Source organism: Akebia trifoliata, chromosome 2 (genome assembly GCF_017979445.1).
Source record: "Akebia trifoliata isolate Shusen 1 chromosome 2, ASM1797944v1, whole genome shotgun sequence".
Taxonomy (NCBI): domain Eukaryota; kingdom Viridiplantae; phylum Streptophyta; class Magnoliopsida; order Ranunculales; family Lardizabalaceae; genus Akebia; species Akebia trifoliata.
Window position 1 is genome coordinate 31,984,245 of NC_141376.1, and position 13,996 is coordinate 31,998,240.

Below are 13,996 nucleotides of genomic sequence, written 5' to 3' on the forward strand. Positions count from 1 at the left end.
CTTGCTACTCGAGCCCACGACATGGAGCAGAGTATAGCTGTGCACCAGACTCCACGACCAAGCGAGCCTCGAAGGCAAGAAAAGAAGGATGGCAAGTCCTTCAAAACTAAGGAAGTCTTATCCACCACTACCAGCAAACCTATCAAAATCACAGGTAAAAGAAGAGAAGATCAGCCACGAGCTGATTCAACACAAGAAAAAGGAAAAGCCTGGAAAACTCTCAAAGAGCTTGAGGCAAAAGAATACCCTTTTCCCGATGCTGATGTCTTGGGCATGTTCGAAGAGTTACTGAAGTTAAAGCTCATCGAACTTCTAATACCCAAACGACCCGAAGAAGCAGGTCGCGACAATGATCCGAGGTATTGTTGTTATCATAGGGTGATTAGTCACCCAATTGAAAAATGTTTCGTCTTCAAGGAGAAAATCATAGATTTGGCACGTCAAGGGAAAATTGAACTGACTGTGCCGAAAATGTTGCTACTTCCAACATGACGTCTGTCACATTTGGATCTTTTGATCCAATATTCTTGGTAAGTCAGTATGCAACGCAGATTTCATCTTCACAAATCCCAAAAGTTCTACCTCAACCATCACAACTCATATCCGTACATTCCGATGTTGAAAAGGCCCATCCCACGTTGGGGGCAAGGCCAAATCAAAGAAAAATCATCACATTTCCTACTTCACTTCAACAAGGACCACAATCTCACCCGACTTCAAATTCAAAGTCGAGTATCTCACAATCTACTTCAGTTGACGACGAAGGGTGGACGATCGTCACTCGTCGAAAAAGACGTCCTACATACGTGCCAACTCTTTCTACTCCAAAGCCAAAGAGAAATAAAAGAAAGTCAAAACCAAGTACAGGGTCAAAGAAACGAAAGAAAGCAACAAAGAAGAAGGCTTTCCGAGTTCCGCCTGTAGACCCCGAAGACATCCTTCAGCAACCTCCTCGTGTGCCAGTCACACTTCTAGAATTCTTACCCAAGAAGCTCTTAAAGGAAGTCTGCACGGTTTCATGTCATCAAGTAGAAGCAGAAGTGCTAGAAGATGATGTCGGTGATAGGTCCGAAAAACATCCTACTACTTCCAGTAATGGAGATCAAAGACTTGACAAAGACAATAGCACTTCGGAAATAGAAGATTCGCAAGTCGACTTGGATTTGTCCAGTGAATTCCAAAAAGTTCAGCTTACTTCAAAGCAAAGCTCGACTGATTCAAAAAAGGAAGTTCAACCTGACATAAATCCACAACAAGACAGTATGTGTATGGCCACAATCACCTTTACTGACGAGGATCTCCAATTAGGGTCTCGACCTCACAATAGGCCTCTTTATGTTACAGGTTATGTGAGGGAAACTAAAATTCAAAGAATCCTCTTGGATTGTGGTTCTGCGGTCAACATCATGCCAATTCGTACTATGAAACAAGTTGGCATTTCATCGGATCAACTTGCTCGCAGTAAGTTGATGATTCAAGGTTTCAACTTAGGAGGTCAAAGAGCGATTGGCATGATAAGAGTCAAGCTTTCTATCGCAGAGTTGGAGTCCACAGCGCTCTTCCACGTGATTGATTGTAAAACTTCATATCACTTGCTTCTCGGCCGACCGTGGCTGCATGAAACTGGGGTAGTACCATCCACGTTACATCAATGCTTCAAGTATTACCAAGATGGTGTGCAGAAACGTATTTTGCAGATGCGAAATTTTATGTTGGAGGGGATGTCATTCAAGAAGCACTTCCAGTTTCGGTACCTCCTTCTAGTAAGCAAAAAATCGACAAAGGAAAGCATACTATGAAGGATACCGAGGAAATTTTTCCTGGTCTTCCACTTCAGAAAGAACATAGTAAGAAACAAGAACTAGAAACTCAACAGGTCAAGGTGAGTCAATCAATGGTAGACGCGTCATCCACAATTGTGTTGCCAACCCCAATGCTTCGTTATGTGCCGCAATCGAGACGGAAGCTGGGACAATCACCTTTCGAAGAGATTTCTTCAAAGACCAAACCTTCTGTCTCTAAAATCGAATTGGAGACGTTGAAAGAAGAGTTAACCTTTCCGGTTACACCTCTCCAAAAATCTTACATAGTAAGGACACCCGTGGAAAACGTTGTCCCAACTACGTCAATTGCGAAGAACCATGAAGGCAACCTTGCAAAAGTAGAGTCCAAAAGTTGGTTCGGTCCTAAAACTTCAAAGCTATTCAAGATTGCTGGTTACGGAAAAGGTGAACCCGTACAATTGGGTGAACTACTACCAACTGATCAAATTCATGGTTTAACTGCAACACAAGTCAAACTCGTTCGAGCGGGAGAAAGAGTTTCATTTACACGAGCAGGGCTAGGTTATACGCCAGAAGCTCCAATAAAAATTTCTAAGATGAAGACGGCTGCTTCGCAACATACTACAGTAGAAATCATTAATGAGTCTGAAGAAACACCAGTTCCATGAACATCGGTCTTTGATCGAATTGGTGGCCACATCTCGACCACGTCGGTATTTGACCGATTAGGTGCTTTAGATGATCATCATGATGTATAGATTCATAAACCTCGTGCGTCCGTTATATCTAGACTTGGTCAGAATGTTGGGGTAAAAATACGAAAAGAATCGCGATGTCGACCTAAGCCAATGGATAAACATGTGGAGCATAAAGATAGTAGTGGCTTGCATAGCACTATTCCATCTCGCATGAAACGACAAACGACTTTAGAAATCTCGATATCAGATGCATTGGTTGTGAAACGACGCACCATCATCCTCACAAACCAAACGAGCAACAACAGAACTTCAACTGTTGAAACAGACAATTCTGAAGATGTCGTTTCGGTAAATCATATTACCATCGAGGAATTCCCTGAAGAAGATTCTACGTCGTCAGATGAAGAACTCGAAAATGCTCCACCGGTCTTTGAAGAAGGCGGACAAGCCACTGTAGATGACTTAAAAGAAATAAATCTAGGGACAATTGAAGAGCCGCGACCTACGTTAGTTAGCACTCTTCTAAACCAGCATGAAGAAGTCGAGTACCTCAAGTTGTTACAAGAGTACCGAGATGTATTTGCTTGGACTTACAAAGAAATGCCAGGACTTGACCCGAAGATCGCTGTTCATCAACTCGCGGTTAAACACGGAGTTCGCCCAATAAAACAGGCACAACGTCGTTTTCGACCAGAGTTGATACCATAGATTGAGACAGAGGTCAACAAGCTGATAGAAGCTAGTTTCATCCGGGAAGTAAAGTATCCAACATGGATTTCTAACATAGTTCCGGTAAGAAAGAAGAATGGACAAATTCGAGTATGTGTCGATTTTCGCGACTTGAATAATGCATGTCCAAAAGACGATTTTCCGCTTCCAATCATAGAACTTATGGTTGATGCGACTACAGGACACGAAGCCTTGTCTTTCATGGATGGATCTTCTGGTTACAATCAAATTCGAATGTCGCCAAAAGACGAGGAGCTTACAGCCTTTCGTACCCCAAAAGGTATATATTGTTACAAAGTTATGCCTTTTGGACTTAAGAATGCTGGTGCCACTTACCAGCGAGCTATGCAGAAAATCTTTGATGACATGCTACATGACAAGGTGGAATGTTACGTTGATGACCTAGTAGTAAAGTCCAGGAAAAGGGAAGACCACTTACAACATCTACGTGATACCTTCGACAGATTACGGCGATATTAGCTCAAGATGAATCCATTAAAATGTGCTTTTGGAGTTACCTCAGGTAAATTTTTGGGATTCGTGGTTCGGCATCGTGGTATTGAAATCGATCGAAACAAGATTGAAGCCATTCAAAAGATGCCGACACCAAAGAACATTCATGAACTCAAAAGTTTACAAGGTCGACTTGCCTACATTCGTAGGTTCATCTCAAACTTAGCTGGGCGTTGTCATCCCTTCAGTCGATTGATGAAGAAAGATACACCATTTGAATGGGATGAAGCTTGTGAGAATGCTCTAAAAAGCATCAAGGAGTATCTTCTCAAGCCTCCCGTTCTTTCTGCACCAATTCCTGAAAGGCTACTGATTCTCTATATTAGTGCACAAGAATGTCACTAGGAGCATTGTTGGCTCAAGAAAATGATGAAGGAAAAGAAGGTGCACTCTACTACTTGAGTCGAACTCTTGTTGGAGCAGAAGTAAACTATTCACCCATCGAGAAGACATGTTTAGTGCTCATCTTTGCCACAAAAAAACTCCGGCACTACATGTTGTCGCACACAATCCGACTCACTGCGCGAGCTGATCCACTCAAATATATCATGACAAGGCCAGTCTTGTCGGGAAGACTAGCTAAATGGGCCCTTCTCTTATCAGAATTCGAGATTATTTACATCCCTCAAAAGGCTGTAAAAGGGCAAGCATTAGCCGACTTTCTTGCTGATCATCCTATTCCAACTGAATGGGAATTGTCTCATGACTTGCCTGATGAAGAAGTATTCTCTATTGATGTGTTTCCAGCTTGGAGAATGTTCTTTGATGGGGCTGCTAGAAGAGATGGAGCGGGGGCAGGTGTAATTTTTATCACCCCACAAAATGAAGTATTGCCATTCTCGTTTGTCTTGACGAAACTATGTTCAAACAATGTTGCAGAATACCAATCGTTGATAATTGTTTAAAACTCGGGCTAGAGATGAAGTTACACCAACTTTACATGTTTACTCTCATGTATGCATCATCATCAACTCTCAACGGAGTATGACGTTCGAAAACATGAATTGTACCTTATCACCAATATGCTACAAACTTCTAAGTCGTTGAAGATACCATCATCAAACACATACCAAGAGCCGAAAACAAGCAGGCTGACGCTTTAGCTAGTCTTGCTGCAAGTTTGGCTATGCCAGAGGGAGAGAAATGAGTATCCCTATCTGCCATAGGTGGGTACTACCTCCTTTGATAGAAGAAAATTGCGAGTCGCATGAAGCAAACATCATCGAAATAGCCGAAGTCAAAGATTGGAGACAGCCACTTATCGACTATCTACAGCATGGGAAGCTACCAGACGACCTAAAACACAAAATCAAAATACGTCGTAGGGCACCTCGATTTTTATATTTCAATAATAAGTTATATCGTCGCTCTTTCGACGATATCTTAATGAGATGTCTCGGAGATGATGAAATCCGAGATGTTTTAGAAAAAGCACACTCTGGAGTGTGCGGTTCACATCAGTCAGGGCCGAAACTCTATCACAGTCTGAAAAGGATGGGATTTTACTGGCCTACTATGGTGAAAGGTTCTCTAAACCATGCAAAGAGGTGTAAAGCTTGTCAATTTCATGGAGATTACATTCGTCAACCACCGGAGCCATTGCATCCTACAATCGCATCTTGGCCCTTTGACGGGTGGGGACTTGATGTCGTTGGACCACTCCCAAAATCTTCAAGGCAACATCTCTATATCCTCGCCGCAACAGATTACTTTTCTAAGTGGGCAGAAGCAATTCCCCTTCGAGAGGTCAAGAAAGAAACGGTAGTCGACTTCATCAAAAGTAATATCGTCTTCCGTTATGGCATTCCATGATATATCATGACAGATAATGGTAAATCTTTTAGCAATACGCTGATGGATCAATTCTGCATGAAGTTTAACATTAAGCAGAGATGTTCTACAATGTACAACGCTGCAGCAAATGGACTCGCCGAAGCCTTCAACAAAACTCTCTGCAAGCTTCTTGAGAAGGTTGTCTCAAAATCGAAAAAAGATTGGCATGAACAAATTGGAGAAGCATTATGGGCATACAGAACCTCATACCGCACCTCCACACAGGCCACACCTTACTCATTGGTTTATGGAGTTGAAGTTGTTCTCCCACTGGAACGACAAATACCTTCACTAAGGATTGCGATTCAAGAAGGTTTGACCTGCGATGAGAATGCTAAGTTACGTCTGGCTGAACTTGAAGCATTGGACGAAAAAAGATTGGAAGCACAACAACGACTAGAATGTTACCAAGCCCGGCTGTCACGTGCATTCAATAAGAAAGTTCGACCACGTTCTTTTCAAGTTGGCGATTTAGTTCTCGCTGTACAACGACCAATCATCCTCTCACACCGTTCTGGAAAGAAGTTTGATCCAAAATGGGATGGGCCTCATGTAGTGAAAGAAGTATACACTAATGGTGCATATCTTCTTATAACACCAGAAGGATTACGTCTTGGTCCAATCAACGGGAAATTTCTCAAACGATACTATGCTTGAAAGAATCTCGCTCCCCAGCACGAGCCTAAACTGTTTGATAATGCTCCCCAGCACGAGCCTAAACTGTTTGACAACACTCCCCAGCACGAGCCTAAACTGTTTGATAATGCTCCCCAGCACGAGCCTAAACTGTTTGATAACGCTCCCCAGCACGAGCCTAAACTGTTTGATAATGCTCCCCAGCACGAGCCTAAACTGTTTGACAACGCTCCCCAGCACGAGACTAAACTGTTTGACAACGCTCCCCAGCACGAGCCTAAACTGTTTGACAACGCTCCCCAGCACGAGCCTCAACTGTTTGACAATGCTCCTTGGTACGAGCCTAAACTGTCTAGCAATGCTCATTATCGTACGAGCTTAAACTACATGATACTCCTGATCTGCATGAGTTAAAACTGTGAACAGTCCAAAAAAAAAAAAATTCTCTAGATTGAAAACCCGAGAGGGCAATCTAGGCAAAACTTAGAACATTATCCATCTGAACTACGTTATGGTTTGATCCCATTTTGGGTACGTAGGCATCCTGTAAAATTACTTCAGGTTCAACCACATCAATCTAAAAATAAATCATGCTCAATAATGCTCTGGTTTTAAAAATTAGCCAACCGGCTAGACAAATGGTTCGTCGCATGATTTTTTCTAATCAGTTGACGTTTGTCAACCAATTGACGTTGCGATCCTGCTAGCCAGTTGACGTTTGTCAGCCAATTGACATCATCTACTCCTAAGCGTTACTGATAAATAGTTGCTTTAGAGGTTAGTCAACTAGTTGGACAAATAGCACGTCGCATGGTTCTTCTGTTTGAATAAATCTTACTTCAAGTGATTCTTCAAGCCAATTGACGTTTGTCAGCCAGTTGACGTTGTCCACTCTTAAACACTACTGATGAATAGCTGCTTTGAGATTAGCCAACTAGCTGGACAAATAGGTCGTCGCATGGATCTTTGACGTATACGAATTTTGAGTCTCGTGAATCTACAAGTCAATTGACGTTTGTCAGCTAGTTGACATTGTCCACTCTTAAGCACTAATGATAAACGACTGCTTTAGAGCTTGGCCAACTAGCTGGACAAATAGATCGTCGCATGGTTCTTCTGCCTGAACAAATCCTGCTTCAAGTGATTTTTCTAGCCAATTGACGTTTGTCACCTCCTAAGCACGACTGATGAACAGCTATGCTAGAGATTGGCCAACTAGCTGGACAAAGAGTTCGTCGCATGGTTCTTCTACTGATGAAACTATTGCCCAACATGTAAACTTTGATGCTAAGGAGAATGGTGAAATTCGATCTTCTTACCAAGTTTTAAGTAAGAATGCATGCATTGATCATTCTTGTCTTGAAGCAAATCGTATTCCTAGCAAACAATTGTCCTAGGAATGCATCAATGAGGCGTCCCCATTTGATGTTGGTGAGAAGATTGGAGATGGTTGTGCTGCTGATGCACAATGTGGAGAGCCTATGTGTTTGAGTCTTCAGGTCGATAAGCATGATGTTGCGCCTCCTTACACAATGGTCTTTAAGAAGGTTCCCTGTGAGGGTGAGGATGTTTACATAGAGTCTGATATGTTATCTAATAGGTATGCTTCCAAGAAGAAGTCGAGCATGGGTGATGGTATCACCGCTCAAGCACTACAACCTGAGCTTCTTCATGATGCCATTGATAAATCAGATAAAGTGGGTACTTGTAAAGGATCGCCCAACTGTGAAGAGTTGTCTACATCATGAATGGATCACTTGACAAGTGTTCAATAAACTCACTGTAAAAAAAATATATATAGTTGAGAAGAAAGAGAGTGTTGTGTGTGAGAGTGTGTGAGCATGAGTATGTGTGGCTGTGTGAGGACATACATAGCCTTTATTTTAGTTATAAAAAAAGTGGAAAGGTGAATAAGAAGAAGAGCATTATGGCTGCATCAGATTCAACTGCTTGGAACCTCTTTTCATTCTTTTTGCTCGTTACCATCACTCAATTAATAATTGTTGAATGATGATGATTACGATTGAGTATTGCAATCTTCTCTACTTTTGCTCCACCCTCAATGCCATCTTGATTTGCATCCATGAACTAGTGCTACTGAAGATGCTGCAATATTAAAGAAGAGAGGTGTGGCACCTCAGTCAAAACAGACACTGAACACAGAAAGAGCAGGACAAGTATCAGACCGAAATGCTGCAGTCTTGAAGGCCATGGATTTGTTTCCTTGAAATTCCAATTTTGATCAATCCATCTCTATGGAAGACGTTCCAAAGAAGGCTAATTTCAGATATGAAATGGATCCAAAATCCACCCAAGTGACGATATTGTATGCTAGAAAAGTACTTGTGTTCAACAACTTTGCAGCAAAGAAGGCACAAGAAATAATGCTCTTTGCAAGCCGTAGAAGCAGCTTCACTTCGACTTCTGAAACTGAACAACTCAATTCTAGTAATGTTGCTGCCTCGGGTACGAATTTGGTTTTTGATTTTAGAATCAATTCAACCCAAGAGAGTCATCTTCAAAGGCCTCTTGAAGTTAATGTTTCAGATCTTCCAATTGCAAGAAAAGCTTCTCTTCATCGGTTCATGGCAAAGAGAAAAGATAGGATTGGTGCAAGAGTACCATACCAACTAAGCAACTTTGCTGCAGCTCCTACTATGTTGGAGGAAGGCAAGACATGGCTTGGCTTGGCTCCACAGTTTTCACTTAAGCTTCAAATATAGCTATTCAGATGAATAATAGTTCCCTGTTTTACCAAGCTAGTCTGCTTTGGCTAACATATTGTCCGTTTCAACGCCTAAAAGAAAACGTGGTGGAAAGTTGAAATTAAAAAAAAAAAAAAAAGATAAGGAGGTTACCTGGCTACTTACGTTTATCCTTGCAACAATGTTGCCTTAGTAGCAGACGAAGAGGAGAGAAGATATACCTGTTGAGCATGTTCTGAGTTTGGACAGCAAGATGAAAAAGAGAAGGAGAGAAGTTTACCTCCACAGCAGCAGCACCATAGGGTAGAACGCAAGATCAAGTCATATGCCCCTGTTTTGGTAACCAAATTTTTTTTTAAAGGAACCCAGTTTCGATCTTTTCTTCATCATTGAAACTTCGTACTCAACTAATAATCTACGAACGTTTCTTAATCTCTCCCTTCCTGGATCAGATTCAAACGAACCCAACAATGGTTCGTTTTGTGGGTAGAGGTCGCAGGCCCTGTTTATGCACAATATATATATATATATATATTGAAAGAAGAAGAAGGAGAAGGAGAGAAAGGTACTTGTAGGCATGTAGCATTCCAAGAACCAATGTGTTGCTGCAACATCCCTTCAAGAATCAGATATAACAGCAGGCATGTAGCACTCCAAAAACCAATATGTTGGTGCAACTTCCCTTCAAAAATCAGCCATTAACAGCAGCAGTCATGTGTTCTATTTATAGGAGGAGAGTCCTTCTTAGATTCGATTGTTGGTGTTTGAGATGGATTGAAAGAGCTTCATCGAACCGATTGGATCAGTTTGTTGAAGAAAGAGTCCTTCTTGAACACGCTGTAGGTGTTTGGAGACGGATTGAAAGAGATTAAAAAAAATGAGTTTCATTCGTACTCTTCATGAGTAGGACTAGCCTCACACCAAATAAGTTGCTAATTCTTACTAAAGTTGTTGAACTCACCTTGTGGTATCCGAATGCATAACCCACTCCTTTTGAGCCAACAATCAACAAATCGGGTCCATTGCTACCCATTTAACTCGGCCCAATTAAATCTGAGGTGACTCAGATGCAACCCACAGGAGCTCTTGAAATCATCCCGAAATTCTAGTTAGTTGACTCAAACACAAACGTTTGAGGATTGACCAAATCCTTCGATCCTTCAATTCAAATCCATTCTCAAGATTTTGATTCAGCCATTGATTATCATTTCCTCAACAAATAAAAAAAAAAACTATGATTCAACCACCATAAACAATTGCCACTCCAATCCAGCCATTGGAATTTCTAGAAGGTGAAAAACTTGATTTCACCATCTAATCTAACCCCCAATGTTAATTTTTTCTTTTGAGAGCTGAAATTTTTGGATCTCTAAGCCGTTACCGGATGATTTACATGCCTTTGAACCACAACAGAGAGCTTTTCTTGAAGAAGTTAAATTCCCCAATTTAAGTTTTGTTCAAGTGCTGAAGATTATGACAAGAAGATATGATCCTATGCTTCTCACATAATTAACTTTGGGTATAATGATTCTAGGCCCAAAAAAAAAAAATATTTAATGGGCTTGAGTCTTTTGGTTACTTATAAAAAAACCAGTGGGCCTGAATATGTGGGCCTCTAAAGCCAATACATGGGCCATTGATTTGCTTGGGATGGAGTTTAAGTGAGAAATACCTTGATCAATGATTATTGTGTATCATGATCAATTTTATTTTAGTCTCCATCAGCAAGATCCTCACAGGAAATACTCGTGCAAATTTTTCAATGTTAAAGCCAGGAGGGGTTCAAAGCCAAGCAGCCCAACAATTATTTCTAAGTGCTTTTGATGAAGTACCGATACTATCTTCTAGTATATGCATGTACCAAACATATGAATTTAATCTCATGTATTTCAACTACGGGAAAGGTAAGTATACTGGGGTTATACATCTTCATGTGGGTTAAATTATTCTCAAGGATCACCCATCCTAAAAAGAAAAAAAAGTTCTACTACAAGGTTCCAAAGACACGTGGCAAATCCTTTTAAACTCGAAGCTTTCACGTGTCAGTCGACATAATCAAGGATACCTCATCCTCAACCTCACATTCGATGATGCATCCTTGAGGGGGCATTTGTAAGCACCAAAATTTTGAGTAGGCCTTTACAAATTGTATAAATAAAAATCCCTAATTTTATAATATGCCTCAAATCCAAATTGAGTCCATTAAATGGGAACGTGCCTCTTACAAGCCTGGGTTTTAGGCTTTCGCAGATAAAGTCCGTGACCTAAGCAAATTCAAGTGATCCACACATTAAGCATTGGGCCTTACACCCAAACAAATGAGTTCGGCCCAATAATAATCCATAAAATCCATAAAATTGGATTTGGACAAATTTAGCCTTTTAAGTAAATCAGTTAAACCTTCTTAAGTTGAGGGTATAATTGGAAAGCTAAATTACCTTTAAGTCTATAAATACAAGAGCCTCTCTCATTGAGAGAGGATCTGGATCACTTTCTCTCAGAAGACAGAAGCTTTCCCTCTAGAGAAGAAGAAGCTCTCAAGCCCTCCTCCAGAGACAAAGCAAAAGTTCTTCAGAGATCCGGACTCCGACTAAAGAGAAGATCAAGTATAAAGCTTTTCTCCGGAAGCCAAGAAAACTTTTTCAGCCGATAAAGCGCGAAGCCCGGAGAGAAGAAAATACAGAAGCCTCTACAGAAGATCAATCACAAAGCAAAGCCACTGTCCAAGCAACCTTCTCAGCCGATAAAGCGCGAAGCCCGGAGAGAAGAAAATCTACAGAAGCCTTTACAGAAGATCAAGCACAAAACAAAGACAACGTCAAAACATCCTTCTCAGCCGATAAAGCGCGAAGCCCGGAGAGAAAGAAAGCTACATATATCATCACTATTTTTGTATTTGACTGTTAATCAGAGGAAACATTGAGATCTGTATCTACTTTTCATCAAAAATCAATAAAATCATTTGCGATCATATTTCACGAATCTCGAGGTAGATCCGTTGAAATTTATTGTCGACAGTAGCAAATGCAAAAAAGATAAATAATTATAAAAAGAAAGAGTAAGGATACAATATTCACAATACGAGATTTTACGTGGTTCTCCCAAAGGCTACGTCTACGGAGGTATGTACATTGGAGTTCGATTTCACTATGAAGAAAACGAGGCAAATTGATACAAAGAGTCAACTCTATTACTTAGCTTCACTTTTTTTTAGATTGCAATCTTCCCAAACCTTTCAACCTCTCTTCTCTAGGTTTTGTTTGTTTCTCTATTATATTCTCTAGAAAAGACTAAAACGTGGAGTTGCAATGAAAGAAAATAAAATCCCTTTTAAAAGCATCACAAAGTGGGCCACTTACATAAGTTAAAAGTCCAAACCAAATTACTTTGGACCGACACAAAAAAAACACACACACTTAGATAGAGCCCAATATGTTTGGAGTCACATTCAACACTTGGATCAGATGAAATCTCCTTGATCTCCACTTTAATACTTTGGAAATCACTAGAATCAATTCCATTAATGGAATAACACGAGAGATTTTGTCGGCTGATTCCCTCCACGAATGGAAAGCCATAAACAAATCACAAGTCGTAATTTAAATGCTATATTTAATACAGATTTCATTACCAAGGTCTCGTCGAGAACAAGTGTACTAGTTTTATCACTAATAGATTATACATAGGGAATGAGAAAAAAATAGAAACAAGCAATTTTTTTCTTAAAATACATAAATAAATTTAGAGAACTTGAAAGGAACTGACTTTTAATTTATTTTTCAAAATGATTCATGTATCATAAATGTCCTCTATGAAATTACAAAATTACTCTTAATAATAGTATATAATAAATTGATGATAAAAGGGGACTATAAAAGTTTATATTTACCTCTCCTTTCACTGATGGGTTAAAATTTAGATATGCTTTTACTAGTTTACCCTTTTATTTTTTGTTAATTTTTATTGGAAAAAATAATTTTTAAAACAATAATTAAAATGCCCCCACCTAGGAATTCATTGAACTCACTTTTTCACAGGCATATTTTTGTTTATAAAAAATAACATTTTAAAAACGGTAATATGAGTCTTTATAAAAGGAATTTAATTGTTATATTAACGGCAATTTGATGGAAGGGGGTCAGTGAACCCCTTAGATAACTATAAGGGAGGTAAGTGTAATTATCAAAATGTTAGGGGTCAAAGTGTACTTTACGAAAAATAAAAAATAAAAACATACATGGACATATTGATTATGTTGGTTGAAATAAAGTGGCATGGTAGTTTTGTAAATTTAGAGAACATTAAAGGAATGACTTATAATTTTTTTTTCAAAATAATTCATATATCATAAATATCCTTAATGATTTAGCAAAAATAAATAAATAAACGTCATTCCATGTAATTACAAAATTACTCTAAATAATACTAGAGTCGTGCTAGAGTGACCTCATATCACACATCCCAACTGACGTGAAAGTGTATAGGAACCATAGATGCGTTTCATCGAGGTCACTTTAGTATTATTCATAATTGTATATCATAAATTGGCGGTAAAGGGGACTATAAGGCTATGTTTGGATTGAGAGAAAAGACGAGAAGAGAAACTCATTAAGAGAAGAGACGAGAAACTCTATTTCTCTGCACCATGTTTTGATTGACTGGAGAGAACTTTGGACAATTTTAGAATTTTAAAATATCATAAAAGAGATCTAGGGGCAGAATTGGAATTATAAAATATTGTATAAGACTATCTCTTGATTTCTCTCTTCTCCCCACTTAAATCCCAAGAAATTTTTTTACCAGTTTGCATCCTAATATCAGAGATGAAACACCCTTTCTTTCAAGTCAAACTCATAAAAAGAAGGGAATTTTGGTCTTGCACCACCTATCTTCCCAAAAGCTGACTTTATTTGCTGTCCCACTAGCCGAATACACTCCATACTTCTCTTCAATAATCTTTCTCCACAAGAATCACCCCCCCACTCCCTAATTTGCAATATGCTAAGAAATTTGGAAAGAAAGGACTAGATAGATCTTTTAAGAAAGATTAATATTAAATCGACGCTGTATATAGTACACGGCTGACATGGCAAGGGTA

General features: G+C 39.6%; 1 long non-coding RNA gene across 1 annotated transcript; it reads right to left on the minus strand.

Moving 5' to 3' along the window:
- Positions 1-7,521: 7,521 nt before the first annotated feature.
- Positions 7,522-11,389, minus strand: LOC147410167 (uncharacterized). The gene is made up of 3 exons (XR_015175658.1): positions 9,860-11,389; positions 9,468-9,735; positions 7,522-9,400 (listed from the first exon to the last, which is right to left on the minus strand). It is a non-coding gene; the product is annotated as an uncharacterized LOC147410167 (long non-coding RNA).
- Between the last annotated feature and the right edge of the window lie 2,607 nt (positions 11,390-13,996).